Genomic DNA, 14,216 nt, shown 5'->3' with positions numbered 1-14,216 from the left:
TACCCCCACACCAGTCCCCACATAACAATAATACCCCCACACCAGTCCCCACATAACAGTAATACACACCACACCAACCCCAACATGAACATAATATCCCCACACCAGTCCCCACATAACATTACCCCCCATCATAACACACACATAACACCAACACCCCCACACCTGTCCCCTCATAACAATAATACCCCCACACCAGTCCCCACATAACAATAATACCCCCACACCAGTCGCCACATAACATTACCCCCCACCATAACACACATAACACCCACACCAGTCCCCACATAACAATACCCCCACACCAGTCCCCACATAACAATAATACCCCCACACCAGTCCCCACATAACAATAATACCCCCACACCAGTCCCCAAATAACAATAATACCCCCACACCAGTCCCCACATAACAATAATACCCCACACCAGTCCCCACATAACAATAATACCCCCACACCAGTCCCCTCATAACAATAATACCCCCACACCAGTCCCCACATAACAATAATACCCCCACACCAGTCCCCACATAATAATACCCCCACACCAGTCCCCACATAACAATAATACCCCCACACCAGTCCCCACATAACAATAATACCCCCACACCAGTCCCCACATAAACACCATCCACTATGAACCACATCATAGTAACTCGCCCCTACACATTCCTGTCACCACATAACTTTAACACCCCCACACCAGTATAAGGATAGACAGCCCTGATATACATTTATATAGACACACCCCTGAGGCAGGCAGGTTGAATAAAGCGTGTTTGGTGACCTCAAACTGTTATTGTCTGTCCGTTTTCTGGGACTGTAGATCCACTGTATAATGCGGTGATTCTTATGGCGATATAGGAGAGCAGGGTTGTGTTGTCGGATAAGCCTACAGTATATTGTTTTATGGTATTGCACCATGGTGCGTTTATATATTTATTGTAGGCAATGCTCATGGTGTCCAGTGTTTTTATGTTCCTGGACTTGGAGGATTGGAAAGTGCTATGGGATAATCCTATGTTCCTTTATTACACGTACACAGTAATTTGTCCCTGTGAGGGCTCTCCCCTCCTATTTGTATGAATACTTCTCTTTGCTCTGGAGCAGGCCGGAGGAGGAGCGGCTGAAGCTGCAGAAGGAATAGTTTTCAATAGCCACATAGGAAGTTCTCTTGTGAAACCAAAGTAGGGGTTTGGGGTTTCTGGGCACCTTGAAGTCCCTCCTAGGTGCACCCCTTCATGTAGGAGTTAAAATATATCTTTTTTTTTTTCACTCTTTTAATTTTGTCCTCTTTATTTTATCCCCTTATCTCCCTCTCTGGGCTTTCTTTGAATGTGATCATATCTGTTGTTGACTGTTCTCTGTAAATAAAAAGTATGGCTATATATATGCCCAGAAGCTGTACCGTGTTCAAACACGGAAGATAAGTGATTGTAAAAGCCTGTGTCCTGCAAGAAAATCTTAAAAAAATACCCCTGATACTGTAAATATCTTCCTCTTACCACGATATGCGGGGATAAAAAAAAAAAATGACACTTTTATGACCCCAAATGTGGTGGAGCACACAGGAGTGGCTTATAGGGTGAAACGTGCATAATTTAATGAGACTGTCTAGGGAATAGAGTGTAACATCATCAATATACACGTTTCACCTATAACACAAGTGTAGGAATATCTTATTACTGTTCTTTATATTTGGGACACTGTTAATATGAACAGAACTGTTCTCCTTACACCATAAAAGCCCAGTGAAGCTTCTATGCCAGTTTATTGAAAGGAAAGCAATTGATAAGCTGAAAAGGAATTGCTGTGCTAGCAGACGAATTCATTACAGGTGACCAGAATACTTTCGGCAGGCCTATTCCTGCGCCCAATTTGTGTAGCAAGACTCCAAACTGAGATCTATTGACATCTTCAAATCAATTCTCATTTTGATTGTATCCAGCTAACAAAACCCCTTTGATCCAATGCCACTCTGGTGCTCTGTAAATAGCCGGAGCCATTCAGTGCGAGCGTTTATCTGTATGAGACTGTCAGGTCAGTGGCCGCTCAGCGGAGGAAAGGTTACTTACTGTACAGGGATTCCTGCTTTGTTATAGTAACAAAGGCGTTTCATCTAATTCTAGTTATTTTCTGTTTCTTTCATTTACAACAATTCAGCAATAATTCTAAGTGTAAATATACAAAAATGTTGCAATACGCAAAATAGTGTGTAGTCAGGGGAGCGGTCACTACACTCAGGGGCTCTACACAAAGAGTGCGTTTTCGTGTGCGCAGTGTAGTCTTTCTCCTGCGAGTTCAGACGCATCTTGTATTCCTTACGCCTTGTGCTTGGAGTCACAGATAACAGCAAGGACTGTACTGTATATAGGGGTTATTCAGAGTTGTTAGAAAACCAAAATATGGATATAGCAAGGGTCCCCATCCAACCGCACCACATAGCAGAACGAATTCACCTCCCCCCCCAGTCACAGCACTGTATGTAGGCTAAAAACCAAACCATGGGGGTAATTCTGAGTTGACCGCAGCAGGAACTTTGTTAGCAGTTGGGCAAAACCATGTGCAGTGCAGGTGGGGCAGATGTAACATGTGCAGAGAGAGATAGATTTGGGTGGGGTGTGTTCAATCTGCAATCTAAATTGCAGTGTAAAAATAAAGCAGCCAGTATTTACCCTGCACAGAAACAAAATAACCCACCAAAATCTAACTCTCTCTGCACATGTTACATCTGCCCCCCCCCCCCCCCCCCCCTGCAGTGCACATGGTTTTGCCCAACTGCTAACAAAGTTCCTGCTGCGATCAACTCAGAATTACCCCCCATATGTAGAAATAACCAACATGGTGCATAATACTATTCCTAATAATGCTGCAAAAGCGGAACGCAAAGATCGCATCGCCGGAACGTCACACATCTTGGAAATGGTTCTTCCTTCTAATTTGATGTATCCGAAATTAGTCTACAAATTCACTGATAATTGGCCAGTGGCGTCTCTGTCATGGCCGCAGGACACAGCTCCAGGGGGACCCAGCACCCCGCGCACTGCGCCAAGGAGCGACCAACGACTGCCACCCTCCTTGTACTGCTCCGGCAGCATCATTCCATGATATGTTCAGAAAGATGGCTCTGTATGCTACAGGCGGTCGGGATCTCGGGCGGTAGAGTCTGATGGAAACAGACATTATAACATTTTGTGACATATTTTTGTTTGTTGAAGGCCCATTATAGTTCTGATATTATTATGAGTTCCATCCACGTGGGCGTTAATTAATCCTGCTTCTCCTTCATTGCGTCTTCTGACAGCTGAACAGAGGAGAGATGAAATCTTGCATACAGCTCATTGATCTATGGCGAGGCACTGGTGCCGGGCACACGACTGTCTTTTGCAGAGACTGGGAAGAGCCAATGCCCTGCACCGGCGTCTTCATAGATCAATGATCTCTGTGCGAGATTCTATCTCTCCTTCCTTCAGCTGTCCAGGACAGAGGAGATACCGGATTCATTAACTGTGTGTGTCCGTGTGCACCGGATCTTAGGTCTTCGCTGGGAACGTAGCCCCCGGATACATCCGTGTCATTCCACAAACAGGCCCCGCTGTAAGCTGACTATGAGAGTACCCCCTGCCTCGGATATTCTTGTGTTCTGATTCCCAGAATAACTACTATAGTACGTGTGTGTCTTATGTTCCTCCGAACAGTTATTGGGCCAGATGTACTAAGCCTTGAAAAGTGATCAATTTCACGGTGATAAAGTACCAACCAATCAGCTCCTATCTGTCATTTTTCAAACCCAGTCTGTAATATGGCAGCTAGGAGCTGATTGGCTGCTACTTTATCACCGTAAAATGTATCACTTTTCAAGGCTTAGTACGCCCCCCTCCCCCCCAATGCGTGTGCTGCGTATAGGTCACATGACTTCAACCTTAATAAAATAACGACACAGGCAGGAAATGGATTTAAAACAAGTTTAGTTATTTATTGGAAAGATCTCGTATTAAAATTGTATGGTGGCAAGAACGGACGGCCAATAATCACCGCAGCCCAGCAATGCGCCAACACAAAGTTCACCCAATGGGTGCTTCCAACACAAAACACGGGTATCCAACTCAACCTTGCAACAATAGCAAGTCGCCCGGAAAGGTGTAGTGCTGCCCTCTGTGGGGTGGTTCAAGCTTCAATCAAGATGAGTGCACCCAAATCAAATCAGCTGCACCCCCCAGCTGAATGACCCACAATGAGTAAATATCCAACAACTAATAAACCAAAACTAAGAGGTGGAAGGGAGGGTAAATTATACACAAAGATGCTAATAACCTGTGGCATAGGGGTCTATTTACTAAGCCAGGCCAAGGACCCAGATAATGAATAGGTGGCACAGTCTTTACTATTAGGATATAACTGAATAAATACATTTCTCATACGTCCTAGAGGATGCTGGGGTCCACTTTAGTACCATGGGGTATAGACGGTTCCGCAGGAGCCATGGGCACTTTAAGACTTTTCAAGGGTGTGAACTGGCTCCTCCCTCTATGCCCCTCCTCCAGACCTTAGTTTTAGAAATGTGCCCAGGCAGACTGGATGCACTCCAGGGGAGCTCTACTGAGTATTTCTGAAAAGACTTATGTTAGGTTTTTTATTTTCAGGGAGATCTGCTGGCAACAGTCTCCCTGCATCGTGGGACTTAGGGGGCAGAAGTAGGAACCAACTTCCTAAATAGTTTCATGGCTCTGCTTCTGGCTGACAGGACACCATTAGCTCCTGAGGGGATGCTGAACGCTAGCTGCGGCTATGTGCTCTCTCCCACAGCCCGCCGTCACCCCCCTTGCAGAGCCAGAAGTTAGAAGACAGGTGAGTGTTAGAAGAAAGGATCTTCAATCAAAGTGACTGCTGAAGGTACCACGCGGCTAGCGGGAGCGCAGCGCGCCATGTTGCCCACACATACACGGGCACTGCAGAATGAGCAGCATGAAACCTATTGAAACTGGCATAAATATGGGGCATAAGTTGCTGAGGCACAGTCCTACCCCCGCCAGTATAAAAAAATGACCTCATAAAAGCTGAGAAACGCGCCATTGAGGGGGCGGAGCTTCCTCCTCAGTCAGCCAGCACACTGCTCAGCGCCATTTTCTCTCCTTCCAGGCTGCAGAGAAGAACGCTGCTCCTCCTCCACTGCTGAACAAGTATCAGGGTACAAAACAGGGAGGGCCACAGTGAATTTGGTACTATATAATTGTGTGATTAACATTATAAAAGCGCTGCATGTCAGTGGGCATTTTGTGTTCACAGACATTGTGTTACTGGCGCTGGGTTGTGAATTGGCAAATCCTATCTGTGTCCCTCTGACAGATTTTACTGTGGGTCTGTCCCCTATAAGTCCCAGAGTGTCTGTGGTGTGGTTGTACACGTGTTTGACATGTCTGAGGCAGGGAGCTCTTCCCCTGAGGGAGCTATTTTAGGGACACAGAGTTGTAATGTGGTGGCTCTGCCAACACACCATGAGCCTGAATGGGTGAATGAATTACGTGATAGTGTGAATCATATCAGTAAGAGATTAGATAAATCTGAGTCTCATGCAGAAAACTGGAGAAAATCAGTGGAAGATGTGATTTTTAGTGGTTCTGCTTTTTCATTCGCAGGCGACCCCTCTGGGTCACATAAAAGACCATTTGCACAAATAGTACAAACTGATACCGACACGGACTCTGATTCCTGTGTCAACACTAGCGATTCCAGGGGAATAGATCCTAAATTGGCAAAAAGCGTACAATATATGATTGTTGCTATAAGGGAGGTTTTGGAAGTTACGGAAGCCCCTCCTGTACCTCAGGAAAAGGCTTATTTTTATAAAGAAAAGAAAATTAATGTAACTTTTCCTCCATCTCATGAGCTGAACATCCTCTTTGAGGGAGTCTGGGTAAACCCTGAAAAGAAATTTCAGATTCCCAAAAGAATTCAGGTTGCTTATCCTTTCCCGACAGAGGACAGGAAAAGGTGGGAGTCACCCACAGTTTTAGACGGTGCTCTGTCACGCTTAACAAAAAAGGTGATTCTCCCTGCGCCTGGGACGGCTTCACTAAAGGAGCCGGCAGACCGCAAAATGGAGACTATGTTAAAATCTATTTATGTGGCCAATGGTACACTGCTCAGGCCCACCATTGCTTGCGCGTGGGTGAGTAGTGCTATCGAAAAATGGTCAGATAACTTGTCATCTGAAATTGACAAGATAGATAGAGACGAGCTTCTCCTAACGTTAGGTCATATCAAAGACACTGCTGCATACATGCTAGAAGCCATGAAGGATATTGGGCTTTTAGGTTCAAAAGCCGCTACCATGGCAATCTCGGCTCGGAGGGCGTTGTGGATTCGCCAGTGGAATGCTGACGCAGATTCCAAAAGAAATATGGAGGCTCTCCCGTATAAAAGTGAGGCCTTGTTTGGAGATGGGCTGGATGCGTTGGTCTCTGCGGCTACCGCAGGTAAGTCGACATTTTTGCCTTATGCTCCTGCACCGGCAAAAAAGACATATCACTCTCAGATGCAGTTCTTTTGGCCCAACAAATACAGAAAAGCCAAAGGTTCCCCCTTCTTTGCAGGTAGAGGGAGAGGACGAGGAAAAAAGCCTGCAGCGTCTCCTGGATCGCAGGAGCAGAAGTCCACCCCTGCTTCTGCCAAATCTGCAGCATGACGCTGGGGCTCCGCTCGGGTGGGAGCACGTCTGAAACTTTTCAGTCAGGTCTGGGGTCAATCGGTCCTGGACCAATGGGTCTTGAAAATAGTGTCCCATGGTTACAAACTGGAGTTTCAAGACGTCCCCCCCATGCCGATTTTTCAAATCGACCTTGCCAGCTTCTCTTTCGGACAGAGAAGTTGTAACAGCTGCAATTCAAAAATTATGTCAGGATCAAGTCATTGTCCTGGTTCCCGTGTCACAACAGGGAGAAGGGTTTTATTCAAGCCTCGTCGTAGTTCCGAAGCCGGACGGCTCGGTCAGACCAATTTTGAACCTGAAATCGCTGAATCTTTACCTGAAAAGATTCAAGTTCAAGATGGAATCTCTGAGAGCAGTGATTTCCAGTCTGGAGGAGGGGGACTTCATGGTATCAGTAGACATAAAAGATGCTTACTTACATGTTCCCATTTATCCTCCTTATCAAGCTTATCTGAGATTCGCGGTACAGGATTGCCATTACCAGTTCCAGACGTTGCCGTTCGGACTCTCCACGGCACCGAGGGTATTCACCAAGGTGATGGCAGAGATGATGGTTCTCCTTCGACAACAAGGGGTCCATATAATTCCTTACCTGGACGATCTTCTGATAAAAGCGAGATCAAAAGAATGGTTGGTGCAGAACATTGCACTCTCCCTGTCAGTACTCCAACGACACGGTTGGATCATGAATTTTACGAAGTCACAATTGAAACCGACGTCAAGATTGTCCTTTTTGGGGATGATACTGGACACAGAAGTACAGAGGGTATTTCTTCCAGTGGAAAAGGCTCTGGAAATCCAGAGACTGGTCAAGCACATTTTAAAACCAACAAGAGTGTCGATCCATCAATGCATTCGGTTGTTGGGAAAGATGGTAGCGGCCTACGAGGCCATACAGTTTGGCCGATTCCATGCCAGGGTGTTCCAGTGGGACCTGTTGGACAAGTGGTCCGGATCCCACCTGCACATGCACCAGAAGATAATCCTGTCCTCCAAAGCCAGGATTTCGCTCCTGTGGTGGCTACACAGTTCTCACCTATTAGAAGGACGCAGGTTTGGGATTCAGGACTGGGTCCTAGTAACCACGGATGCAAGTCTCCGAGGCTGGGGAGCAGTCACACAGGGAAAAAGCTTCCAAGGAAGATGGTCAAGTCAGGAAACCTGTCTTCACATAAACGTGCTGGAATTGAGAGCCATTTACAACGGCCTTCTACAAGCGGTGCATCTTCTTCAAGATCAACCCGTGCAGATCCAGTCGGACAATGTAACAGCAGTCACGTACATAAACCGTCAGGGCGGAACGAAAAGCAGAGCAGCAATGACAGAGGTGACAAAGATTCTCCTCTGGGCAGAAAGACATGCAAGAGCTCTGTCAGCAATTTTCATTCCGGGAGTGGACAACTGGGAAGCAGACTTCCTCAGCAGACACGATCTCCATCCAGGAGAGTGGGGCCTCCACCAAGAAGTCTTCGCAGAGGTGACAAGTCTTTGGGGAGTTCCTCAAGTAGACATGATGGCATTTTGTCTCAACAAGAAGCTTCAGAGATATTGTTCCAGGTCGAGAGACCCTCAAGCAATAGCAGTGAATGCACTGGTGACCCACTGGGTGTTTCGGTCGGTATATGTCTTCCCTCCTCTTCCACTGATACCAAAAGTTCTCAAAATCATACGAAGAACAAGGGTTCGAGCGATCCTCATTGCCCCAGACTGGCCAAGGAGGGCCTGGTATCCAGATCTTCAGGAGCTACTCCTAGAAGATCCTCGGCCTCTTCCTCCTCGCGAGGACCTGCTGCAGCAGGGGCCGTGCGTATATCAAGACTTACCGTGGCTACGTTTGACAGCATGGCTGTTGAGCGCCGGATCCTACCCCGAAAGGGTATTCCAAAAAAAGTCATTCCCACACTTATTCAGGCCAGGAAAGGAGTAATGTCTAAGCATTACCACTGTATTTGGAGAAAATATGTGTCTTGGTGTGAATCCAAGAAGGCTCCAACAGAAGAGTTTCAGTTAGGACGTTTTCTCCATTTTCTACAGGCAGGTGTGGATACAGGCCTACGATTGGGTTCATTCAAGGTCCAGATTTCGGCCATATCAATTTTCTTTCAAAGACAATTGGCCTCCCTTCCAGAAGTTCAGACGTTCGTGAAAGGAGTGCTGCACATCCAACCTCCGTTTGTGCCCCCGGTGGCACCATGGGACCTTAATGTGGTGTTGCAGTTCCTGCAATCAGATTGGACTTTGAACCGCTGAAGGAGATAGAATTGAAGTTTCTCACTTGGAAAGTGATCATGTTATTGGCCTTGGCATCCGCAAGGCGGGTGTCTGAGTTGGGGGCCTTGTCCCACAAGAGCCCTTACCTGATCTTCCATGAAGATAGAGCAGAGTTGAGAACTCGCCAACAATTTGTTCCAAAGGTGGTTTCATCTTTTCATATGAACCAACCTATTGTGGTGCCAGTGGCTACTGACACCTTGTCAGATTGTGTTTGGTCTGTGTCCCCGGAGGGGGCGCTAGTGGGTCAGTGGAGGTAGGAGGAAAGAGACGAGGAGGTTGTAACACGTTCTTGCGCATGAGCGCAATGGTATTTATTCAGCAGAAAGTATAACAGAAATGCAGCAGAAATAATAACAGATGAAAAGTCAATACTTGAAATGATAACAAAAGTCTATGGCAATGGGTGATGGATGAATTGAGAAATCATATCCAGAATATAAACAACGGAATGAAAGTCAATGGAATGATTCCGGTGTGGGAACCAGAGCAGGGTTTAAAACAGAGAACTAAGGCAGATGAAGTATTGCAAACCTGAGCATTAGCAGGAGACCAACTCACAGTGCAGGTGATCAGGCACTGGCAGCAGCAAGCTGTGTCACAGGTGGAGGAATGGACACACCTGGAGTTTAGTCTTCAACCGCAGGCTGAAGCACACAAGGTGGTGATTAGTGTGAAGCCCAATGCAGGTTGCTGGTATTGCTGAGCCTTGAAGTTCCACGGGAGTAAGCAGAATCACCAGGAGTATAAGTTCTAGCAGGAACTCAGGAGAGACAGGAGCTGATCCTTTCATGCAGGTTGTCAGAATGACACAAAGTCCAGGATGCCTGTGAGGTGAAACTGTAGCCTCCTATATACCCCATGGTGTGCAGGGATTGGATGGAAGAAGGAAAAGTGGGTGCGGCCACGCACCGGATTGGCCGCAGCATACTAGCTTGTTTGGAGACTGTCATGGCGGCGCCCACGCCGCGGCCTAGCGAGGACGCGGCGCGCACACGCCTGCTGGTTCAGGAGTACCCCCAGGATCCAGATGATGTCCCATGGCAGGGGCATAGGTGACAGGTGACCGCAGGGAGCCAGGACGGAGTCCGCAGCGGCGGACGGATGCCAGTCTGGTGAGACGATTCCTGACAGTACCCCCTCCTTTAGGGGTGGACACCGAACACCCACGTGGTTTGGAGGGATGAGTGCTGTGGAAAACACGGACCAACCTAGGAGCATGGACATCAGATGAATTCACCCAGCTTCTCTCCTCTGGGCCATAACCGAACCAATCGACCAGGTACTGAAGACGTCCATACCGGCAACGAGAGTCCAGAATCTTGCTGATCTCAAATTCCACGCCCCGCTGAGTTCGAACCTTGGGACCTGCTGGAAGAGTATTCTGGAAGCGGTTTAGGACTAGAGGTCTGAGGAGAGAGATGTGAAAGGCATTAGGAATACGAAGTGTAGGTGGTAACTTTAACTTGTAAGCCACTGGGTTGATGACACTCTCAATAGGGTAAGGACCAATGAAGCGTGGTGCGAACTTCATGGATGGAACCCTGAGACGAAGGTTGCGGGTTGATAACCAAACCCTGTCCCCCGGTTTCAAATGGGGAACCGCACGTCTCTTACGGTCGGCATAGACCTTGTAACGACTGGAGGCTTTCTTGAGAGAAATGTGGATTCTTTTCCAAATGGAGGAAAACTGGGTCAGAGCGGTAGTGGCAGCAGGAACATCTATGTGAGGAAGTTCTTGAAACTCAGGTACTCGGGGATGTTGCCCATAGACTGCAAAGAAGGGTGTCGTGTCTGTAGCAGTGTGGTAACGAAAGTTATGGGCAAACTCGGCCCATGGGAGCAGATTAAACCAATCATCCTGGGAGGATGTCACATATAGCCGTAGGAAAGTCTCTAGTTCCTGATTGACTCTCTCTGTCTGCCCATTCGTCTGAGGGTGGTATGAAGACGAGAATTTCAATTTTATCTGCATGGCAGAACAGAGGGCCCTCCAAAACCTAGCAACAAACTGTACCCCCCGATCAGATATTATTTCGGAGGGTAACCCGTGTAAACGGAAGATCTCCTGTAGGAAGATCTGGGCTAGTTTCGGGGCAGAAGGGAGACCTTGGAGAGGAACGAAATGAGCCATCTTGGAAAATCTATCCACTACAACCCAAATAGTGTTATGTCCCTGAGAAGGTGGAAGATCAGTAATAAAGTCCATTGATAGATGAGACCAAGGACGAGTAGGGACTGATAAGGGTTGCAACTGACCTGCTGGAGACTGACGAGGAGTCTTGTGCTGCACACATTTTGGACAGGATGCCACGAAATCCCGGATGTCCACTTTCATCTTTGGCCACCAATATGAGGCAGAAAGGAACTTGAATGTCTTCAGGACACCAGGATGACCAGTAAACTTGGATTGGTGGGCCCAAGCTAGCAACTTGGGACGGAGTTCTGGGGAAACAAAAGTCTTACCCGGAGGTGGAGCTGGAGAGACTTGAGAGGTAGCGAAAACCACGGGACTCAGGATGGAATGTGGCACAGAGTCAGATGTTCCCTCTTCTGATTCCATGGACCGGGATAATGCGTCGGCTTTCACATTCTGTGAACCTGGGCGGAAATGAAGCCTGAAATTAAAACGTGAGAAAAACATAGCCCACCTAGACTGGCGGGGGTTAAGGCACTGAGCTGCTTTTAGGTATAGCAGGTTCTTATGATCCGTGAAGATGTTAAACGGATGTTTGGCCCCTTCTAGGAGATATCTCCATTCCTCGAGAGCCAATTTGATTGCCAATAACTCTTGATCTCCCACGGAGTAGTTAGCTTCTGCAGGTAGAAACTTGCGAGAGTAGAATCCACAAGGGTGGACTTTCCCATCAGATCCCTTCTGGGAGAGAACAGCTCCAACCCCAACATTAGAGGCATCTACCTCCAACTCGAACGGCCTGTTGACATCTGGCTGTGACAGCACTGGAGCAGACATAAAGGCTAGCTTGATCTTCCGGAAGGCTGCCAAGGCTTCTTCTGACCAGTTGGAATGATCTGCCCCTTTCCGAGTCAGGTTGGTAATAGGAGCGATGAGAGTGGAGAATCCTCGAATAAATTTTCTATAATAGTTGGAAAAACCCAGGAATCGCTGGATAGACTTGAGGGAGTTTGGAATGGACCAATTGGCAATGGCTTCCAATTTTGCCGGGTCCATCTGAAGATCCGATCCGGAAATTATATACCCCAGGAAGGGTATAGAGGGAACCTCGAAGGTGCATTTGGATAACTTCCCGTAGAGACGGTTCTCACGAAGACGTCGGAGAACTTCACAGACTTGTAGGCGATGAGATGGAAGGTCTTGAGAAAAGATAAGAATATCATCTAAGTAAACAACAAGGTACTTATACAGGACATCACGAAAAATCTCGTTCACGAAGTGTTGGAATACCGCTGGAGCATTACTCAACCCAAATGGCATTACCAGGTATTCATAATGGCCATCTCGAGTGTTGAAGGCTGTCTTCCACTCGTCACCACTCCGGATTCTGATGAGGTTATAGGCACCGCGGAGATCTAATTTGGTGAAGATGCGAGCCCCCTTAACTCTATCAAACAGTTCGGTAATGAGTGGTAAAGGATAACTATTCTTGACAGTAATGTCGTTGAGACCCCGATAGTCAATGCATGGACGCAGTCCTCCATCCTTCTTTTTGACAAAGAAGAAACCTGCGCCAGCGGGTGACGATGACGGACGGATGAATCCTTTCTGAAGATTCTCTTTAATGTAGTTGCTCATCGCCTCTGTTTCAGGAACAGACAAAGGATAGGTGCGCCCCCTGGGTGGCTTCTTGCCAGGAAGGAGATCAATGGGACAATCCCATTCCCTATGGGGCGGCAGGATATCAGCAGCCTTTTCGCAGAAGACGTCTGCGAAGTCTTGATAGACTGCTGGGAGACTTGGCTGTGACTTCACTTCGGTGGACTTAAGAGGACACACTTGGGCTAAGCAGGAATGATGACAGTGTGAACCCCATGAGGTAAGCTGCAACGTTGTCCAGTCGAACTGTGGGTTATGTAGCTGGAGCCAAGGCATGCCCAAGACAATCTCCTGGGTGGCTTGAGGAATGACCAGGAACTTGATAATTTCTGAATGGAGAAATCCAACTCCCAGAACCACTGGGGTAGTTTGATGTGAAATGTTCCCTTTGGTGATTCTACTACCATCCACAGCAGTAATGTAAACAGGACAAGACAGTTCACAGGTAGACAGGCAGAATTTGTTTACCGCAGCTTGGGTGATAAAATTTCCTGCAGCACCGCAGTCCACTAATGCTGACGCAGACTGGAGCCCAGCAGAAGTTTCTAGCGTCACTGGAAGAATGAGATCCTGTTGAGAAGGAGCTTGACAGAATGATCCCAACTTGACTCCTTCCATACAAGTCAGGACCTGGCGTTTCCCGAACGCATTGTGCAGGAGTTAATTTGATGACCCGCAGCAGCACAGTATAGGCAGAGCCTCTCTCGTATTCTTCTTGCCCGTTCCTCAGGAGTTAGGCGGGACCTATTTACCTGCATAGGCTCGTCAGAAGAAGAAGAAGGCTGAAACTGTACAGGAGGTATGAACCTTACTCTGCGAGACTCACTCCGAGCGCGTTCATTATTGCGTTCGCGGATGCGAGAGTCCAGCTTTATACACAGGGAGATCAAGTCAGACAGTTGAGCAGGAATGTCACGGGTTGCCAGTTCATCCTTGATCCGATCCGAAAGTCCGTGCCAGAAGGTTGCTACCAGAGCTTGGTTGTTCCATTGGACCTCTGCAGCCAACGTCTGGAACTGGATGACATATTGTCCCATGCTTCGGTTACCTTGACGAATCTGGATCAGGTCTGCCGAAGCTGATGTTGCACGACCGGGCTCGTCAAAGATCCGTCTAAAGGTTGACACGAAGTCAGAGTAGTTACTGATCAGGGGATCAGCACGTTCCCACAGGGGGGACACCCAATTCAGAGCAGATCCAGAGAGTAAGGAAATGATGTAGGCAACCTTGGACCTTGGTGTAGGAAAGTTATGTGGCAATAACTCAAACTGTATTTCGCACTGGTTTAGGAACCCGCGACATGATTTAGGACTGCCATCATATTTGCTCGGCACGGGCAGGTGCAGACGTGACACTGGAGCTGATGCAGCCGACACAGAAGAACTTACAGCACTGGCAGGTGCTGGGGTAACAGTAGGTGAGAGTACACTTGGCAGGGA

General features: G+C 47.7%; 1 protein-coding gene across 1 annotated transcript in view; it reads left to right on the top strand.

Moving 5' to 3' along the window:
• USH2A (usherin) overlaps positions 1-14,216 on the top strand; it is a 1,656,840-nt gene that overhangs the window by 1,485,862 nt on the left and 156,762 nt on the right. The gene's annotated exons all lie outside the window — the stretch shown is intronic.

Source organism: Pseudophryne corroboree, chromosome 4 (genome assembly GCF_028390025.1).
Source record: "Pseudophryne corroboree isolate aPseCor3 chromosome 4, aPseCor3.hap2, whole genome shotgun sequence".
Classification (NCBI taxonomy): Eukaryota; Metazoa; Chordata; class Amphibia; order Anura; family Myobatrachidae; genus Pseudophryne; species Pseudophryne corroboree.
Note: the sequence above shows the minus strand (reverse complement) of the source record. Positions and strands in the feature narration are given on the sequence as shown.